A 19,527-nucleotide genomic window follows, 5' to 3' on the forward strand; every position below is an offset into this window, starting at 1 on the left:
ACAGATTCAAATACTAAGACGCCACCAGAACCAGTATTCAGCCACGGTCAGTTATATGTTGCATTATCAAGAATTAGAAGTTTTCCAGATGTTGTTGTCAACGTTGTAGATGGTCCTGAACAAGGCAAACTGTTGCCAAACTCAGACAGAGTATTTACAAGAAATGTTGTCTGTAATGAAATTTTATAGAAAAATTTCATGACGTAAAAACAATAGAAAATTGTTAATAATCTTAATCTTAAATATCTTCTTCAGATATTGTGTATTACAGATTGTTACAAAGTTTACACTAAGGCAATATTAATTATACTTACTGTATTGTCATATATGTTTCTATTTTATTTTTATTATTATTTTACTTTAGGCTTCTTGCAAAAATATTTTTGACAAAAAAAAAATTAAGACAAGAAACAGAATGAGGTCAAGGTCCCTTGCCATTTAATATAGACTGGTCCTACTAATGTTTATGCACAACTGTTCTAGCGCCCATTATTGTAACGGGCTTAATGTCTAGTAATATATAATAAGGTGAATATGAGTCAAATGTGCAAACAATTTCAACGATGTGCAACATTGCAGAACAGAACACATATATCGGATATCAGACCGGTCCATGAGTGTTCAGGAGTCTGACTGCTTGAGAGAAGAAACTGTTACACATTCTGGGGGTGAGGGCCTGAATGCTTCGGTACCTTTTTCCCAATGGCAGGAGTGTAAACAGTGAATGTGATGGATGTGTTGGATCATTCACAAAGCTGGTGGCTTTGCAGATGCAGCGTTTGGTGTAAATGTCCATGATGGAGGGAAGAGAGACACAGATGATCTTCTCAGCTGTCTTAACTATCTGTTGTAGGGCTTTGCGATCCCTGACCGTGCAATTTCCAAACCAGACAGTGATGCAGTTGCTCAGGATGCTCTCTGTGGTTCCTCTGTAGAATGTTGTTAGTGTAGCTGATGGAAGATGGGCTTAGTACCAGCTGAGCATCGTTTAAATGCCACAGCCTACCCAAGTATTGTTGCTGACCACGTCCTTCTCTTCATGACTGCAGTGTACCCATCTTCTGATGGCTACTTCTAGCAAGGTAACTTGCCATGTCACAAAGCTCAGATCATCTCAGACTGGTTTTTTGAACATAACTATGAGTTCACTGTACTGAAATGGCCTCCACAGTCATCAGATCTCAATACAAGAGAGCACCTTTGGGATGTGGTGAAACAGGAGACAGATCTGCAGCAATTGCTTGTTTCATTAAATATGAATTACTAGTTTTAAAGCATATATAAAAATGTTTATTTTAGAAGTCAATATTCTGAGACATGGCATGCTATCAGCACGGCACGCAGATAGTCCTTAAGATCACGCCCTGCATATGTAGGAAGGATTGCAGCAAGGGCATCCCACTCTCTTGGCCTCAATTTTGTCGGCGCGCATTTGTCGAAAACCAGTTAGCGGCCTTGTCTCCGGTCATTTGTCTATTGCGCTTTTGTCGGTGAACCCACCTGCCATTTTGGAGATTCTCTGACCCAGTCATCTAGCCATCACAATTTGGCCCTTGTTAAAGACATTCGGATTCTTAAGCTTGCCCATTTTTACTGCTTCCAACACATCACCTTCAAGAGGTGACTCTTCAGTTGCTGCCACATATATCCCTCCCCTTAACAGGTGTCGTAATGAGATAATTAATGTTCTTCACTTTATTTGTCACTGGTTTTAATGTTGTGGCTTATCAGTGTAATATGTATATGTTGTTTTCCTCAATGTTAACATTACTCAACAATTTTAAAATCATTCTTTGATGTGTAACATTTATAGAACTCTGAGGAAGCCTCATTTCCTTCCTAGTGCAGAAGAGTTTAGGCAACTTGTTACACAGAAATGGGATAAGGGCTAACTTTATGATGTCTGCTGTTTTGTACCTAAATATAATACAAACTTACAAATGTCAGATATTGGTAGCAGTACTTGTTCCTAATCATAAATGTTTGCACATGCATTTCGGGTCACAGCTCTTAAATCAGAGGGTGTTTGCAGTGTCAATGAGCTGCTACTTGTAAGCCTCAGTTTGAGTGAAGTTTAATAAACTTGAGTACTGGTAGGATGCGATGCTTGATAATTGAACCTGTGCAGAACTCTACAATACAGTATATACTTAGTCACAACTTTCAGTCATTTTCTGCTTTCATGCACACTTGGGCAGCTTTAATATCACAGATTAGCAGGTAGCTTGGCAGCTAGCTGTTTTTTCCCCTTTATTCTTAGCTTTGTAATTCCAGTTTGACATTTTCTCAGTTAAGGCTAACAGCTCAAGCCAATGAAGAGGTATGAAGAATGCAGTATCATTTGCTTTCTTAATGGCAAACATAGCAATATGGAAAAGAAGAAAGCAGATTGATATTTGGAATGCATCAAGGACAAGAAGTAACCCTGATGAGAAATGGGACGAGTTTCATCTTGATCTTCCTTCACTGCTGAGTGACAGTACTAAATTTGAAAACCCACCAAGGAACTCTTGTGTTGGCTTCTTTCACTTTGTGGAGAAAAAAAGCCAGCAGATTGTTCCCGCTTTTCCAAAGAAGCACAGAGTCTTGGTACAGAAAGAATGGGTGGTTTAGAAATTAGTTTTTTTTATTTTATTGATTGCTAGCCTCACACTGTCCAGCAGACAATTTGCCACATGGTGGTTAGTGCTTCTACCGGACATCCTTAGAGACTAGTCTGAATCATGCAGTTGTGCAGAGTGTTCTGTGTCAGTTATTTGTAGCTTGTCCTTTTTCACCTCAAAGTCTAAACATGAGCTGGTTCTGTTTTAATGTAGGCACCTCACAGGCAATGTGTTATCCTGTGAATCAGGGGGTAATGAAGCTCTCAGTTTACTTTAAGCTTAAATCTCTTTGGCTATATTTTGTTAGGTGATGATAATGTCAAAGGGTGTGACAATGATCTGATGCCAATCAAGACAGACCACGTACCAGCATCCATCCATCCATTATCCAACCCGCTATATCCTAGCTACAGGGTCACGGGGGTCCGCTGGAGCCAATCCCAGCCAACACAGGGTGCGAGGCAGGAAACAAACCCCAGGCAGGGTGCCAGCCCACTGAAGGGGAAACACACACACACACACACCAAGCACAGACTAGAGACAATTTAGAATCGCCAATGCACCTAACCTGCATGTCTTTGGACTAGGGGAGGAAACCGGCGCATACACGGGGAGAACATGCAAACTCCACGCAGGGAGGACCCGAAGCGAACCTGGGTATCCTAACTGCGAGACAGCAGCGCTACCCACTGCACCACCATGCCGCCCGGTAACAGCATTCATTGTTTAATTGAATTTTCTTTTTGTATGACATGCATAATGTATAAACTTACACATCTCACTAATCATTAGATTAAAGGGACAGATAATATTAGTCAGGTACAGTAAGTCCATGCTAATGCTGAAGAAGACTGCACACATAAAAGAAAATTTCTGATATGCCACCACAATAACCCTAATGCAAAAAATTCAACTGCTTACAGCTCAAAGAGATTACGTTAATGACTCCCTATATGACGTTTCTGCATTCTCCCAGTGTTTATGTAAGTTCTTCACTAGCATCTCCAAATTTCTTCCTTCGTTGCAAAGATATGCAGATTTGGGGAACTGGTGAAATTGGCAAGATGAGTGCATGTGTATAAGCTTGCCATGCAATGGACTGATCCCCTGTGCAGAAGTGCTTTGTGTCTTGCACCTGATGTTGCTGGGATAGGCTTGAATGTGGATGGATGGCAACCAGATAATCAAAATATGATGGTGCATGCAGGGCAGGTAGATCAATGTGTGTGTCTATCTGCGTTTAGTAGGCAGTGTGAATGCAATGTGAATTGGACATGTGTGTTGTAGGAAAGCAACTAATATGCTTTCATATCATATTCCAATCATCTCATTTATCAGAGAGGTGGTCACAGCGTTGTTTGAGACAACTAATTCACCACCAGAGAAGAAATCTTGGATAAAATAGTAAAAATAAACAATGAATTTGCCTTTTCCTTGTAATTTCAACATGTATATTTAATTTGAGCAGCTTGTCATGAAGTACAAAATACATCTTAAAAGTCCTTGGAATAATAACATGAACCAACTATCTTTCCTAATATCATTGACACTGCAAACAACCTCTTAGTTTAGTATATGTATTGTATATACATTTAAAAGCATTTTTTGTGTCGGAGTGCAAGTAAATGCAATTTACCTTAAAATAAACTGTATCATAAAGTTTATCTTTGTGTAAAAGCAGGTTTCAAATTAGGTTAGCGTATTAGTAAAATCAAAACCGCCAGTACAGTGCCATCAATCCAAATGAAAAATTCCCATTATTATTATGTTTTTTAAATATACCGTGTTTTGTGATTTATGAATCACCGTCTGCAACTCCACCTTCTGCTGTTTGGAATTTATAGGCAAAAGGAGACTACAAAAAAAAATGTGTTGCAATACATGCACAACGCCTCAACAAAGGTCACTGTTTGCGCAATGGCAGTATAGATGTTTGAGAAGAAAGGCAAGTATACGCCTTAAGCTTTCTGTAAATTACACCCTGATTACACTGGCGTATTAAATAAAGCAAAGTGAGAAAATATTTTTAGGAGAAAGATATTTGAAGGCACTGGGGTCCAAGAAAGAATAATTGCTATACCTTTTGAACATAAAAGAATAAACATACAAATAAAGAGATAAATTGAACGTGTCAGAATTGATTCAAAAGCTTCTCCCAGGGTAGAGAAGGCAGAAGAATGGCCGGTGAGCCATTCCCACTAAAGAAGCAGCATTTTACCCCTTGCATACTGAATGATCTGGGTTAGTAGCGCTGTTTATCTTTTCAAAAAAGATATACCAAATGTGACAAACTGAGGTGACTATAAATGTCATTTACAAGTACAAAGACAGATTCCAAGAGGTTCTTAGAACAATTCTTGCCTAAGGAATTCAAAGTAATTGCCTCAGGTTGGTAAGCTGATCTATTGTAAGATGACATTCTGAAACCTGCTTAATCCAGTTAAAGTTGTGGGTATATGGAGTATATCCCAACAGCACTGGATGCAGGGCAGGAAACAGCCCTGGTCAAGTGTACCAGTCCATTGCACGGCCCAATCATGCACACACCGGGACTATTTGTATTGCCAGTCAACCTAAGAAGCATGTCTTGGCTGAAGAAGAAAAATCCAGGCAGACATGAAGAGAACATGCAGCTCCACAGGTGAACCCAGGACGTTGCATCCACAAGGCATCAGTTCTAAACACGGTGCCACCATATTGCCCTGTTCTATTTTACTTTCCCAGAATTCTTGTGAGTTGATACAAGAATAGTATTCCAACATTTGGCTGATGGGAAATGCAGCTGAAACCCATAAAAGTAACCTCTTCTTCAGAACACCATGGCACAATCTACCAAACTAGATTGCATAGTTCCTGAGTAATAGATGGCCCTGATGTATTTTGGTATCTGGTCACAGGCAGTGAAGATGGATAGATGGATGGATGGATGCTTTATTAATCCCAAGGGGAAATTCACCTAATCCAGCAGCAGCAAACTGATAACAAAAACAACATTAAATTAAAGAGTAATAAAAATGGAAGTAAAAACAGACAGTAACTTTGTATAATGTTAACGTTCACCCTGCCGGGTGGAACTGAAGAGTCGCATAGTGTGGGATGTCCTCAGTCTGTCAGTGGAGCAGGACGGTGACAGCAGTCTGTCGCTGAAGCTGCTCCTCTGTCTGGAGATGATCCTGTTCAGTGGATGCAGTGGATTCTCCATAAGTGAAGTAATATTCTAGCAGCAGGCCAGTGTGAAATGAGAATGCAATGTGAATTGAACATGTGTGTTTTAGGAGAGCAACTAATATGCTTTCATCTCGCATTCCAAATCATCTCATTTATCAGAGAGGTGGTCAAAGCGTTGTTTGAGACAGCTAATTTACCACCAGAGAAGAAGAAATCTGGGATCCAATAATATAATCTTGGACAAAATAGTAAAAATAAACAATAGAATTAGCTTTTTCCTTGTAATTTCAACACGTATATTTAATTTGAGCAGCTTGTCATGAAGTAGAGACTACATCTTAAAAGTCCTTGGAATAATAACATGAACAAACTATCTTTCCTAATATAGTTCATTAAGAAAATAATTAATCAGATTTCTGATAACAATACTTTATTTGTGGTAAAAGTAGTAGTCCTTGGAGTAAAATAGAGCTTTATAGATAATAGTCATCCTTAGAATAAAACAATGTAAATCATAATAATAATTATACAGTAGTCTTTTGAATACTGTATTTTGGCATTTAATTAATATTCCTTATAATACTATAGTTGTAAATGTCATAATAGTAATCCTTATAGTCAGTCAGGCAGTAATCCATACAATGAAACAATATTATTTGCCGTAGTAGCTAGTCCGACTCCAGACTAAACTGGTAAGAGGCCATTTGCAATGCTAAGGGGGACATGGCGAGATTAAAATTCCAACATGTAACAGTATACCCAACAGCAGGGCTTGTGTGTTAAGTAATATGTGTGTAAACATGAAGCAAGAAACAGAAAGGAGTGTTTCCACTGGTGAGCTCAATGATCACAGTACTTTTCATAATGCTGCCTGAGACAAGGTCCTTTTTTTTGCTGCCCATTCACCCCAAATCTGATATATCATTATTGGGAGATGATACATTTAATTCACATATAGCAACTACTGCTGTAGAGGCTTCACTAAATAGTACATTACCTGAACATCAAAAAAAAAATCAAGAAATAATGTGTTTAGAAAAAATGTAAAATAGTAGAAAGAATTAGCTGTAAAACTCATGAAATATGTTTAAAAAAAACAGAACTCTATGTTTAAAACAAAACTCTGATGTACCACTCCTGCACACTTCTCTAAATACTTCTGCAGTTTCAAAGTGCATCCAGCAAGCTAAAAGACCCTTGTCCTCTTTAAAAAACATAAGCAGTGTGAACTTAACAGAGATTTAATAAAATGTACAGTAGACATGTGACCTGCTTAAACTCTAGAATGGGGAAGAAATGCGATCTCAGAGATTTCAACCATGATATGATTGTTGGTGCTGGACGGGGCTCATTTGCGTATTTCTGTAACTACTGGGGAGACTTGTTGTTTCAGGGATGCCTATCCTGATTAAATGACCCCTTGGAGTTGGGCTTGATAGTATCTGTTTCTGTAATTCAATATTAGTTGCCTTTGTGTCCTAGAACTGTGTTTCTAAACCACTGGGTTGTGGGCTGCTGCTGGAGGGCCGCGGGTTTGCATCATTTGCTTTGTGAGTGAGTTGGGGTGGGTCGTGTGATTGTTAGCCCTGTGTGATATTTATTCCCATGTATCCTAGTTTGTAAACTCCAACTACTTTTACTTTTGCACAAGATTCTACAATGGCGATTTCCCCTCCCGCTTTTGCATTCACTCACAATTCACCTAGGGGCATTCCCTGTCTTGCCCCCACGGTCTTGCATTCACAGTCAGTTTATTATGGGTACAACCACTAAGTCTTGCGTATACACTCGATTCACTAAGTGGGAACTCTTCATTCATGTTCAAGTCATCAACAGGGAGCTTCCCCCCCACTTGTGAGTCACCAATAAACTTAAAAAAGTAAAACTAGGTCATGCGACTTTTTTTTTTAGAAAAACTGTCCAAGAATATCTTTAGAGTACTGTAATTAGGCAATACATTTAATAACATTCATTGTAATTCAGTATTAGTGGTCATAATGGAATGGAAATATTAATATTAATGGCATGGAAAGAAGACTTAGTTTACTGTGACCTCCAAATGCAGACAGTAATTTCAGTTCACATATTTTAAGAAACAGTAAAAAGGGAAGTTTTTTACAGGGGAGATATTATAGTCATAGTGGACTTTTAACTACCCAAATATTAACTGGGCTTAACCTAGCAAATAGTGGAACACAAGTTTTAGAAATAATCAATGAATGTTTTTTAACACACTATGTTAAAGTACGAATGTGGAGTGAACCTTGTCTAGATTTAGTATTTTGTAATAATCAGGATATAGTTGAGGGTGTAGTGAAACCATTGAACCATTAGGGTCAAGTGACAATAATATAATACAGTTCTCAGTGTTTTGGAAGAATGCATGTAACTGTTACGTTTTATCTTTGGTAGGGCAAATTTTGAGCAGATGCGGCAATGTCTAAGGAGGATAGATTGGAATAATCTTTGAAGTGTAGAGACAGTAAAGGAACAGTGGAACAGGTTTAAACATATTTTACAAGTAAGGCAAGACAGTTACATAACTAAATTTGGAATTAGTAGGAAATTTTAAAAAGAATCTGCAGTGGGTTAATAAAGACTTAAAAAAAAGAACCTGCAAAGGAAAAAACAGCTGTATAAGATGTATAAGACTAATAACATTAATGTGAATCATAGGGCGTATGAGAACATTAGGACAACAATTAAGAATGATATTAAGGAGGCTAAAAGACATTTGCAGAGGAATATAGCAGATAAGGTGAAAGACGACTCAAAAATATTCTTTCAGTATTTTAGTAGTAAAAGAACAGTCAAGGAGGAGATGAAGTTCATCACAAATAGTAAAGAGGAGTTAAAAAATACAGAGAGTGAAATAACAAGTTTATTGATCCGAGGTGGCAACCCCTAACAGGAGCAGCCGAAAGAAGAAGAAGAAGTGGACTCGTCATTAACAACTGCCAGACAATGTTCAGAAGTCATTAAAAAGGCTAGCAGAATGTCAGATTACAGCGTCCTGATGTGTAGAGTACAAGTCCAAGAAGGTTCTGCTCAAGCTTTATAATGCACTGGTGAGGCCTCAGCTGGAGTACTGTGTGCAATTTTGGTCCCCAGGTTACAAAAAGGACATAGCAGCAGAAGAAAAAGTCCAGAGAAGAGTGACTATGCTGATTCCAGGGCTACAGGGGATGAGTTATTAGGAAAGATTAAAAGAGATGAGCCTTTTTAGTTTAAGCAACAGAATATCAGTAGGAGACATTGTGTTTATAATAATGAAGGGAATTAATATAATGGATCAAGACTGTTATGTTAAAAGGAGTTCATCATGGACATGGGGGCACTGTTGGAAACTCGTTAAGGGTAAATTATGCATAAACATTAGGAAGTTTTTCTTTACACAGAAAGCCGTAGACACTTGGGATAAGCTGCCAAGTAGTGTGGTAGGCAGAAAGACTATAGGGACACAAATGTTCTAATACAAAAAGTTAAGTCTTGTTTTTAAGTGGATAGGACTGGCAAACTTTGTTGGGCTGAATGGCCTGTTCTTGTCCAAATTGTTCAAATGTTCTAATCCCAAAAATAAAATAAAAAATATTAGTATTAATTGTTTTAAGAATAAAACGATACATCTGTTGGAATGCATGGTGTGAATGATTCCTATGTGCAATTTCATGCCTTTGGAGGGTATAGATGTATACAGCAATGCTGAGCCGTATGGAGTCAGTTTACAGTTGCCAATTTAAGTAACATGCTCTACATTTTCATGACTTGCAAGACAGGATTCTCTGAAGAAACAGACCTCCACAGTCACAAGCTAAGCGAATCACCGAGCTTACATACAGACCCCAGTGCATTAGAGTTGAGAGCCAGCATCAGTAACAAGTCCGCCACTGTGTTGCCACAAAAAATATATATATATATATATATATTACAATAATACAACATTAATAGGTAAAATGACAGAGATAATAAATAAACATTATTAGTAATGATAATTCAGTATTTGGCTATTCTTGTCCCCTAAGGGGTGGTTGGAGCACAAATCTTACAACAAACTGGTATCACCAATCATATTTTGTCGAAGCAAAGTCATTTTACCCACTTTAAATTTACAGAAATGTTTTTAAAAATACCTGGGATAATAGTATAATATAATATTAATAGCTGGTAAAGAGATCTACAGTTTCTGAATAATGTCAGGTATGCAGTGCCACAGTTTGTCCTGTTGAATGAGAAATGGGGCAGTACATGCTGTGATTGTGTCACAGTTGTTAGCATGCTTGCCTTTCAAACAAGAAATCTAGTTTGATTCCCACTATTTGTATTTTACTTGCATTCTCTGTTTTTCTCACAGCTCCATTCAATACTGTCTCCGGAGTCCTTTTGTGCAATCTGAGGTACTTTGCACTAAAAGAATAAAAGTAAGAATATTGTATATAAAGAAGCTTTGCAATATGAACAATAATTACAATATTTAGTAAATGCAGACAAATTAAGGGTAAGTTTGGTAATGTATAATTTGTATTTCCATTTACTTTTACCTTTTTACTGCCAGCACTCTATCCTCAGAACTACAGAAGAATTCTGGTTCATTTTGACATTGCCTAGGAAGGGAATTCTGACTGAGGATGCTTGATCAGTTTAGTGGTTACTAACCACCGTGCACTGTGTTGTAATAATAATAATAATAATACAAATAATAATATAATATGTAGGTAGAACAATAACAGCAGTATTTGGCTAATGCCTTTTATTCAAAGTGACTTTCAAGATTAGGATGTCTTACAATTGTTAGCATATACAAGGGGTGATCAAAATGATTTGAGCTTGAACTTGAAAGAGGTATTCCTTGGTGCTAATTTTGTAAGTGGCTGAAGTTTAGCTCATGTGTATTAGAATATATACATTACAATTTTGCATGCCATAGTCAAGAGATGGGCTGCAGAACTCTTTTGTGGCAGAATGTTTCAATAATGCAAGGTCTGACTGTCCTTCTGTCATTGGCACCAGAAGAAAATGTTACATTAGAGCACTGGTTGTCAAACTCGGTCCTGGGGACCCCCTATGTCTCCAGATTTTTGTTCCAACCAACTTCTGTTTCAACCTAATTAAATGAGCTGTTATTTCCCAGTTTCTTTGTGTTTGGGACAATGTAGAAATTACAAAAGTAAGTTTGGTAAATTGTATTAAAATATACTAAGCAGAAAAATGTAATTTGTTTTCTTTTAATTTTTCTTTTTCACCATGATTTTCATTCTGCTTTTCCAGGTGTACTAATTAGTGGGTCTGACGCTAAATCAGTTGGAGCCTTTCATCGTTCAGTGTTGTTTTCCCAGGCGTGTGTTCTGTGTGTTTTTAATTGTCATTGTTAACATACAATGAAGGGAGCAAACTACACAGAAAAAGGGCAAAATGGTTGGAAAACAACAAATGAGGGTCACTCATTTAAAGCTATAGCAAAAACAGATTTGGAAATGTCTTATAAATGCAAAAATCCTACTGCTGCACGTTTCTGAACGCAGAAAAAGAGAATGAGACAAAGAGACCAGCTAATCAGATGAGATTCATTATTAGTTGTTATCACTGATTATGAATCTGGTTGGAGCAAAAACCTGGGGGGATGGGATCTAAGGAGTAGGGAGCCGGGCAGAGCCATCCTTAGTGATGTGCCAGCTTCCATTTGAGTCGCTCTACCTCTCACCACGTGTTGGAGCATATCTTGCCTCCGTTTTGCTAGCAATTAGGGAATGCATTCCCGGACATTTCTCATTCCCGTATTCCTGGGAATGAAACCGCTGTAATTCCCGGGAAACCGGGAACGGCCAAGCTCGCATATATAGCGTGTAAAAGTGTAAAATTCGATCAAGAAATAACAGAGTTATAGCTGAAAATAATTAAGTGGCACAGTTTTTTGGCCCACAGTGTAGTGTATTGCCGATTTAATTCAGTCAACAACAGACCAGCAGTAGTCAGTCTCCCGGCTCTCACTAAGACTGAGCACAGTGGACTGGGAGGAGTCTGCACTCTGCAACTCACGAATGCCGGGACGAGACAGACTTCATTGACATCTGTCAGACAACAGCTTTGAACAGCAACTTGAAATTACAATGCGTCAGTCTGTTGCATCCGCATTATCTGTGCCAAGAAACTTGCCATTACAGAATGATGACAAGAAACTGGATGCATCAGTAAAAGCTGAAATGGCGGTGTTTCAGAGCAATGGCAAGCGCGGGTGTTGTTTAGAACAAGTTTATCAGTATCTGATGACTGTGCCGCCTACTTGAGTGGAGGCAGAGCATGCTTTCTCAGCTGCTGGCGTACTCTGCATGAAGGTGCGCTCTTGACTGGACGACTGCACGCTGGACACGTTGTGCTTTCTACGCTCTTATTACCGCAACTAACTAAATACATGTACTTATATGACAGCATGAACTGCTTGTAGATAAGGTTAGTCTTTTATTGGTGTCAACATATTGCAGTAGTTTTATTAAAAATAAGTGTCGGTCGTTCTAAAACCGTTCACATGTGAGATGCCCGTGCACTGTGTCATCCCCTTGGAACCCGGCAATGACATACGGGATTCCCGAATTCCCGGGAATGGATTCCCTACTAGCAATACCTGTTTGTTCAACACACATTATCATCTAGAAATTGTTAAAGAGTAACATTTGTTGTTTTTGAGAGAGAGAGAGATCACAGCTATGTGTGTTTTAAGTGTACCTGCTCATTGGCAGAGACATGACGGCCACGTGCTCTTCTCCCCACATGGGGGACGCTCTCCCGTCAGAGCTGAACACGATCAGATACAGTGCCAACGTTTGACATTGGATTGTACCTACCATCTGCCTGGCCAGAGATACCTTGCCAAATTTTTACATTTTTGGCAAAGAGATCACCGCTTCATTCTCGTACCTTAAAGCAAAATCAAAAATATCGTATATCAGGATGCCCTCGGATATGAAAGCTATCAATATAAATTCTTCTCAATATAAATTATTTCATTGTAAAAATTTTTTTATTGATTTTTAAAGTTTGTCCTGTTTTATTACTATGTGGATGTAACCACGGGGGACAGCTAGTTCATAATTAAACATGAGTAAGATCTGTGTACATTGGAAGCCCAGAATGCTGATTCATGGTAAAAAGAATCTTAAGGAGAATCTCAAAGATAATTAATTTAGGTTGTGGGAAATTTAAAGCCAAACTACTACAAACTTAAATTTTTTAATGTTATTTACCACATGCATTTTATAGTGGTAGCTGAGAAAATCTCATTTTCTTGGAGAAGTTAACATGTGGTTGAAGATGTACTCTGTATTGATTGATCTTGGGATATAGTCTGTCCTCCACAGGGTCCTTTACAGTTAAGGGAAATGGAACTTCAGCTTGAAAAGGAATTTCCCACCTGGTTCTGTGCCTCACATATCAGGGAATATATACCTGAATTGGGTGACATACCCAACAGCGATTTTTGTTATAAACCTAGACTGGGAGTTGCACTTAGACTGAAACAGTTGGTATGCCTTCACCTCTCTCAGTATATTTTATTGTGTGGTGGATTTTGTTACCAAGAATAACTTGTGAAGTGCCTTATAAAGAGCAGCATATAAAAATGTGGTTGTTCCAACTGGTTATTCTTAATTGACCTGCCATATGAGTGTGTACAGGACTGGGCACTGTAATGCATTGATGCCTCATTCAGACCTAGTTCCTTTATGCCCAATGGTGTCTGGATACGTTCCCACCTCCCAGCACTCCTGAGTTGGATTAAGCAAATTTGGGAATACAGTGATCCCTCCTTTATCGCGGGGGTGAAAAGGTGAAAATCCACGAAGTAGAAACCATATGTTTGTATGGTTATTTTTATATATTTTAAGCCCTTAGAAACTCTCCCACACTCTTTATAAACATTTCTCGTACAGTTATACAGCATAAACCCTTTGAATTCTTTTAGATATTAGGTAAGATTCGTTGAAATTATGTATGTGAACACACTGTTTATATACAGTAAAACCTAAATATTATTTTAAACATATCAAGCGTCTCTGATATCACATATGTTACAGCCATTACGATAGACAGATCGTTTTGGGGCCATAACGAAGGGCTTGACTATGCACAAAGATAAACGCAAAAGAGCACAAAAGTTAACTCTTTGCACAGTGAAACACGTTGATGCTGAATGAGCGAGGCGAGACTTCCTGGTTAACGCAGCACAATCGAATTCGGCGCTCCGTCGCTGAGCCAATCAGCACACAGGAACTTAACTGCGTGCGCTGATTGGATAGCTACTCAGCCATATGCCAATAGCGTCCCTTGTATGAAATCAACTGGGCAAACCAACTGAGGAAGCATGTACCAGAAGTAAAAAGACCCATTGTCCACAGAAACCCATGAAGCAGCGAAAAATCTGTGTTATATATTTTGACATGCTTACATATAAAATCCGCGGTAGAGTGAAGCCGCAAAAGTCGAAGCGCGATATAGCGAGGGATTACCGTATTATGTAATTTTATCTTGTATTATGCTATTTACATTTAAGTTTCTTACCCTTTTTCCACAGCACAATGAGGCACATACATGTATGTCTCCAGCGGACTAGCAGCAGTAGTACAGTGCCAACGACAGGCAATAAATACAGCATAATAAAACTGGCCCATTGTGAGTGAGTGAGTGAATGTGAGTGTGAGCATGAACTAATACTCAGGGCTATTGGTAAATGTTGAAACCCTGCAACTCTTGATTGAACTAACTGGGTTTGAGAATCTTTATGTTGTATTATGACTTTTAAGTAAAAGATTATTTTTATTTGCACTGATAATGGTAGTAAAATACCAGCAACAAATACAACATCATACATCGTAAAGGCAGCCTCTCACAAGGCTCTTTATAAAACACAATATCATTAAATGGAAACTGGATAATTAACATTTTCCTGTTTTTTATTATATTTCCAACACATAGTTAAGCTGAAGTTTCTTTAGGAAGGGCAGAAATTTCTAGAAGATCAGTATCTGGAAATTAAAAAATAAATAAAAAATAAAAAAATACAGTTCAATCTAACCTAATTAAAATATGGTCATTAAAAAATATACTATATAAGGTACAGGTAGGGAAACTAATAGAATCTGGTCCAACTTGGCCATCTGGTTTTCTAGTTTTTCCCATTATTTTTTTTAACAAAGGCACCCTGGTTGGTTTAGTGGTGTTTTTTTTTTTCGCCTCAAAAATGTATAGATTAATCTTTCATGCTGTAAACTATTGAAAATTGTTTTTTTTAATTCCATGAAACCACTTAAGATTTTAAAGTCTGTATACTCCTCTCTTTCCCATACATCAAAAATGTAGAGAACAATGCTAGTTTCCTGCTGGCTCAAGGCACCCTTCTGAATGGGATCGAAGGGGTCCGCCCCTTGTTCTTTTAGTTCTAGGAATGTGCTTTCTGGTGGTTGGCCACATAAAAAAAGAAAAAAGAAAAAAAAAACAGGCTGAATAATTAAAACGAACTTTTGATGAGTAAATGAAGAGAGTGCAGTCACGCACAAGATGTCAAAGGAGAAAGGGGGTACTTCTGTGCTCTTGTATATTCTTGTTACTGTCTTCATGTTCACTTTGTGTGTGAAAGGAGCTATAGAGTTAAAAACTATTCTATTCCTTGTCAACCTGTCCAAATAATGTCCTCCTTATTGCTTGCTAAAAATGTGTACTTTTTAATGTTGGTGTTTCTTTGCTCCTGGGTTTTTAAGGTGTGTGCTGGTGTAGTAGTAGCGTAGAAACAATTAATAAAACGTCATAGGTCTCAAACTTAGGCCTTCAGTTGCTGTGTAAACTGAATCTCACCTTTTCATTTCTAAACCTGTATTTGTTAAACTTTTTGGAACACACACATTTTTTTATTTGTGGAATCCCTATGAGAAATTAAAGAAAAAAATAATTCAAACTGTGTATTTTCATATTTTCTTTTGGTTGCAGTGACTGTTGAAAATCCAGTTTCACATTAGCATGTAAAGTAAACAGAAGTTGGATACTAGTTTTTTCACTTAAAGGTCAATGTTCACTATGACTTTATAAACAAAATTTATCAAGATGTAAACTAGTCTTCAAATTTTTTAACATAACATCTGAGGAAAGATCAACCAACATAAATGCTTTATTTATAGGTTGATCGTTCTTTACGTGTTCTTTGATGTACAGTCGTATGAAAACGTTTGGGAACCCCTCTTAATTCTTTGGATTTTTGTTTTATCATTGGCTGAGCTTTCAAAGTAGCAACTTCCTTTGAATATCTGACATGCCTTATGGAAACAGTAGTACTTCAGAAGTGACCTTAAGTTTATTGGATTAACAGAAAATATGCAATATGCATCATAACAAAATTAGACAGGTGCATAAATTTGGGTACCCCAACAGAGATATTAGATCAATAGTTAGTTGAGCCTCCTTTTGCAAATATAACAGCATCTAGACGCCTCCTATAGCCTTTGATGAGTGTCTGGATTCTGGACGGAGGTATTTTTGACCATTCTTCCATACAAAATCTCTCCAGTTCAGTTAAATTTGATGGATGCCGAGCATGGACAGCCTGCTTCAAAATATCCCATAGATTTTCGATGATATTCAAGTCAGGGGACTGTGACGGCCATTCCAGAACATTGTACTTCTCCCTCTGCATTAATGCCTTTGTAGATTTCGAACTGTGTTTTGGGTCATTGTCTTGTTGGAATGTCCAACCCCTGCGTAACTTCAACTTTGTGACTGATGCTTGAACATTATCATGAAGAATTTGTTGATCTTGGGTTGAATTCTTTAACAAGGGCCCCAGTCCCAGAACTAGCCACACAGCCCCACTGCATGATGGAACTTCAACCAAATTTGAGAGGAGGTAGCAGGTGTTTTTCTTGGAATGCGGTGTTCTTCTTCTGCCATGCAAGGTGCTTTTTGTTATGACTAATAATTCAATTTTTGTGTCATCAGTCCAAAGCACTTTGTTCCAAAATGAATCTGGCTTGTCTAAATGAGCATTGACATACAACAAGCGACTCTGTTTGTGGTGTGAGTGCAGAAAGGGCTTCTTTCTCGTCACCCTGCCATGCAGATGTTCTTTGTGCAAATTGCGCTGAATTGTAGAACGATGTACAGATACACCATCTGCAGCAAGATGTTCTTGCAGGGTTTTGGAGTCGATCCGTGGGTTGTCTGTAACCATTCTCATAATCCTGTGCATATGCTGCTCTTGTATTTTTCTTGGCCTGCCAGACCTGCTGAGTTTAACAGCAACTGTGCCTGTGGCCTTCCATTTCCTGATTCCATTCCTTACAGTTGAAACTGACAGTTTAAACCTCTGAGATCTCTTTTTGTAGCCTTCCCCTAAACCATGAGACTCAACAATCTTTGTTTTCTGATCTTTTGAGAGTTGCTTTGAGGATCCCATGCTGTCTGTCACTCTTCAGAGGAGAGTCGAAGGGAAGCACAACTTGCAATTGACCACCTTAAATACCTTTATATCTCATGATTGGACACACCTGTCTATGAAGTTCAAGGCTTAACCAGCTAATCCAACCAATTTGGTGTTTCCAGTAATCCGTACTGAGCAGTGACAGGCATTCAAATCAGCAAAATGACAAGGGGACCCACATTTGTGCACAACCAGTGTTTCACATTTAATTTAATTTCATACAACTAAATACTGCTTCACTAAAAATCTTTGTTCGGAAAACACCCCAGTACTCCGATGTTCCTAGGAAATGAAAGACATACCACTGTTATCTTTTTTGTTGAAAGTAGAGTCAATTATTATGAAGGCTGACATTTTGTAAGTGATTGACCACAATAAGTTTTAATAAGTTAGAACAGTAAGCTAAATTTCTCTTTTCTGACCCATTCATTTGGTTAGTTAAGATTTTAAGTTATAAAATATGTTGTCTTCAATTCTTTGTGTCCAAAGTTTAATTTTTCTTCTTTGGGCCTTCAATTTTATTATAACTGTTTGTTTGATGGACAGGTTATCACAAAGTCTTTTTAAAATTTGACATTTTGAACAGTAGTGAAGATTAGCATGTAGTAATTAATAGAACAAAATGTTACTTTAGTTGTTTACGTATATGGATAAAAAAAAATCACAGTGATATTAATTTGTTCAGTGTACATTGTAGTTAATAATAATAATAATAATACATTTTATTTATATAGCGCCTTTCCCATGCTCAAGGCACTTACAGAATATAAGAGAGAACGGCAGGGTATACAGTATATAGCATAGTACAAAGCAAATTAATAAATAAGAAGATTAAGACAGTAAACTCAGAGAAAGCCTAACAGACAACAGAACTGATGGTCTAGCACACACATACAGGTTACATGAGCATCTTGACAGAGAGGTAAACTGAGAGAAGGGGAATGAAGTCAAATAGAGCTAAAAGCCTTCCTGAACAGATGAGTTTTAAGTTGTTTTTTTTAAATAATTCATGGAGTCAGCTGACCTGATTAATTTCGGTAGGTCATTCCAGAGTCTGGGCTATACAGCTGAAGGCCCTGTCACCCATGGAGTGTAGATTAGTGTGGGGCACAACAAGATTGCCAGAATCAGAGGACCTTAGTGGGCGGGCAGGCACATAGTGATGGAGAAGGTCACTGATGTAGTTTGGCCGAGGTTATTTAAGGCTTTGTAGGTTATTAGTAGAATTTTATATTTGATTCTGTAAGACACAGGGAGCCAGTGAAGATGAAGGATGGGTGTGATATGCTCGCTGCTGCTGGTTCGAGTAAGGACTCTTGCAGCTGAGTTTTGAATAAGATGGAGCTGTGATATAAGATTAGAAGGGGCACCTGCCAGCAGCGAGTTACAATAATCTATGCGGGATGTGATAAAAGCATGGACAAGTTTCTCAGCATTAGAAAAGGAAAGGAAGGAGCGAACACGGATATGTTACGGAGGTGAAAGTAGAAAGTTTCTTAATGTGATTTATGTGAGTGGAGTAAGAAAGGGAGGAATCAAAAATGACACCAAGATTCTTTGCAGTAGAGGCAGGTCTGATGAGATCACCACCAAGATGGACTGGGAAGGAGCTCATTTTATTAAGCTGCATTTTAGTCCCAATTTGCAGGAGTTCAGTTTTGTTGCAGTTTAATTTTAAAGAGTTCTGCTCCATCCAGGTTTTAATTTCACTAAGGCAGGTTGTGAGCTGAGAAAGCTCTGATGAAGTTCCACTTTTAACATTGAAGTAGAGTTGAGTATCATCTGCATAAAAATGATAGCCCAGTCCATAGCTATGAATAATATGGCCAAGGGGAAGCATATAAATACAGAAGAGAAGAGGGCCAGGACAGAGCCCTGAGGAACTCCTTGTGTGACTGGCGCCGAGCTGGATCTGCTGTTGCCAAGACTAACAAACTCTTGCCTATCAGTCAGATAGGACTTGAACCACTGGAGGGCAGTGCCAGAGATACCCAGCATGTTCTCCATTCTGACAGTAGAATGTCATGTCTGACAGTGTCAAATGCTGCACTGAGGTCTAACAGAATTAATATGCTGGTTTGTCCAGAGTCTGCTGCCATAAGCAATCATTGGTTACCCGTAGCAGAGCAGTTTCACAGCTGTGCTGCACCCTGAAACCAGACTGAAAGGGTTCCATCAAATTATTAGACGATAAGTAATTGGTGAGCTGGGAAGCTACAACACGCTCAAGAGCTTTTGACAGGAAAGGTAAGTGGGAAATAGCGGAAATTGTTAAGATTGTCAGCATCAAGACCAGACTTTTTT

At 38.2% G+C, this 19,527-nt stretch overlaps 1 protein-coding gene across 3 annotated transcripts in view; it reads left to right on the forward strand.

Moving 5' to 3' along the window:
* Positions 1-19,527, forward strand: part of LOC120524950 (vitamin D3 receptor A-like) — a 171,427-nt gene that overhangs the window by 18,896 nt on the left and 133,004 nt on the right. Inside the window, exon 2 of one of the 3 annotated variants that reach the window (XM_039746847.1) lies at positions 10,123-10,189. The exons of the other annotated variants lie outside the window; for them this stretch is intronic. The gene's annotated coding sequence lies outside the window, so the exon portion shown is untranslated. The remainder of the gene's footprint in view (positions 1-10,122; positions 10,190-19,527) is intronic. 3 annotated transcript variants of the gene reach the window in all.

This window comes from Polypterus senegalus, chromosome 3, assembly GCF_016835505.1.
Source record: "Polypterus senegalus isolate Bchr_013 chromosome 3, ASM1683550v1, whole genome shotgun sequence".
Taxonomy (NCBI): Eukaryota; Metazoa; Chordata; class Cladistia; order Polypteriformes; family Polypteridae; genus Polypterus; species Polypterus senegalus.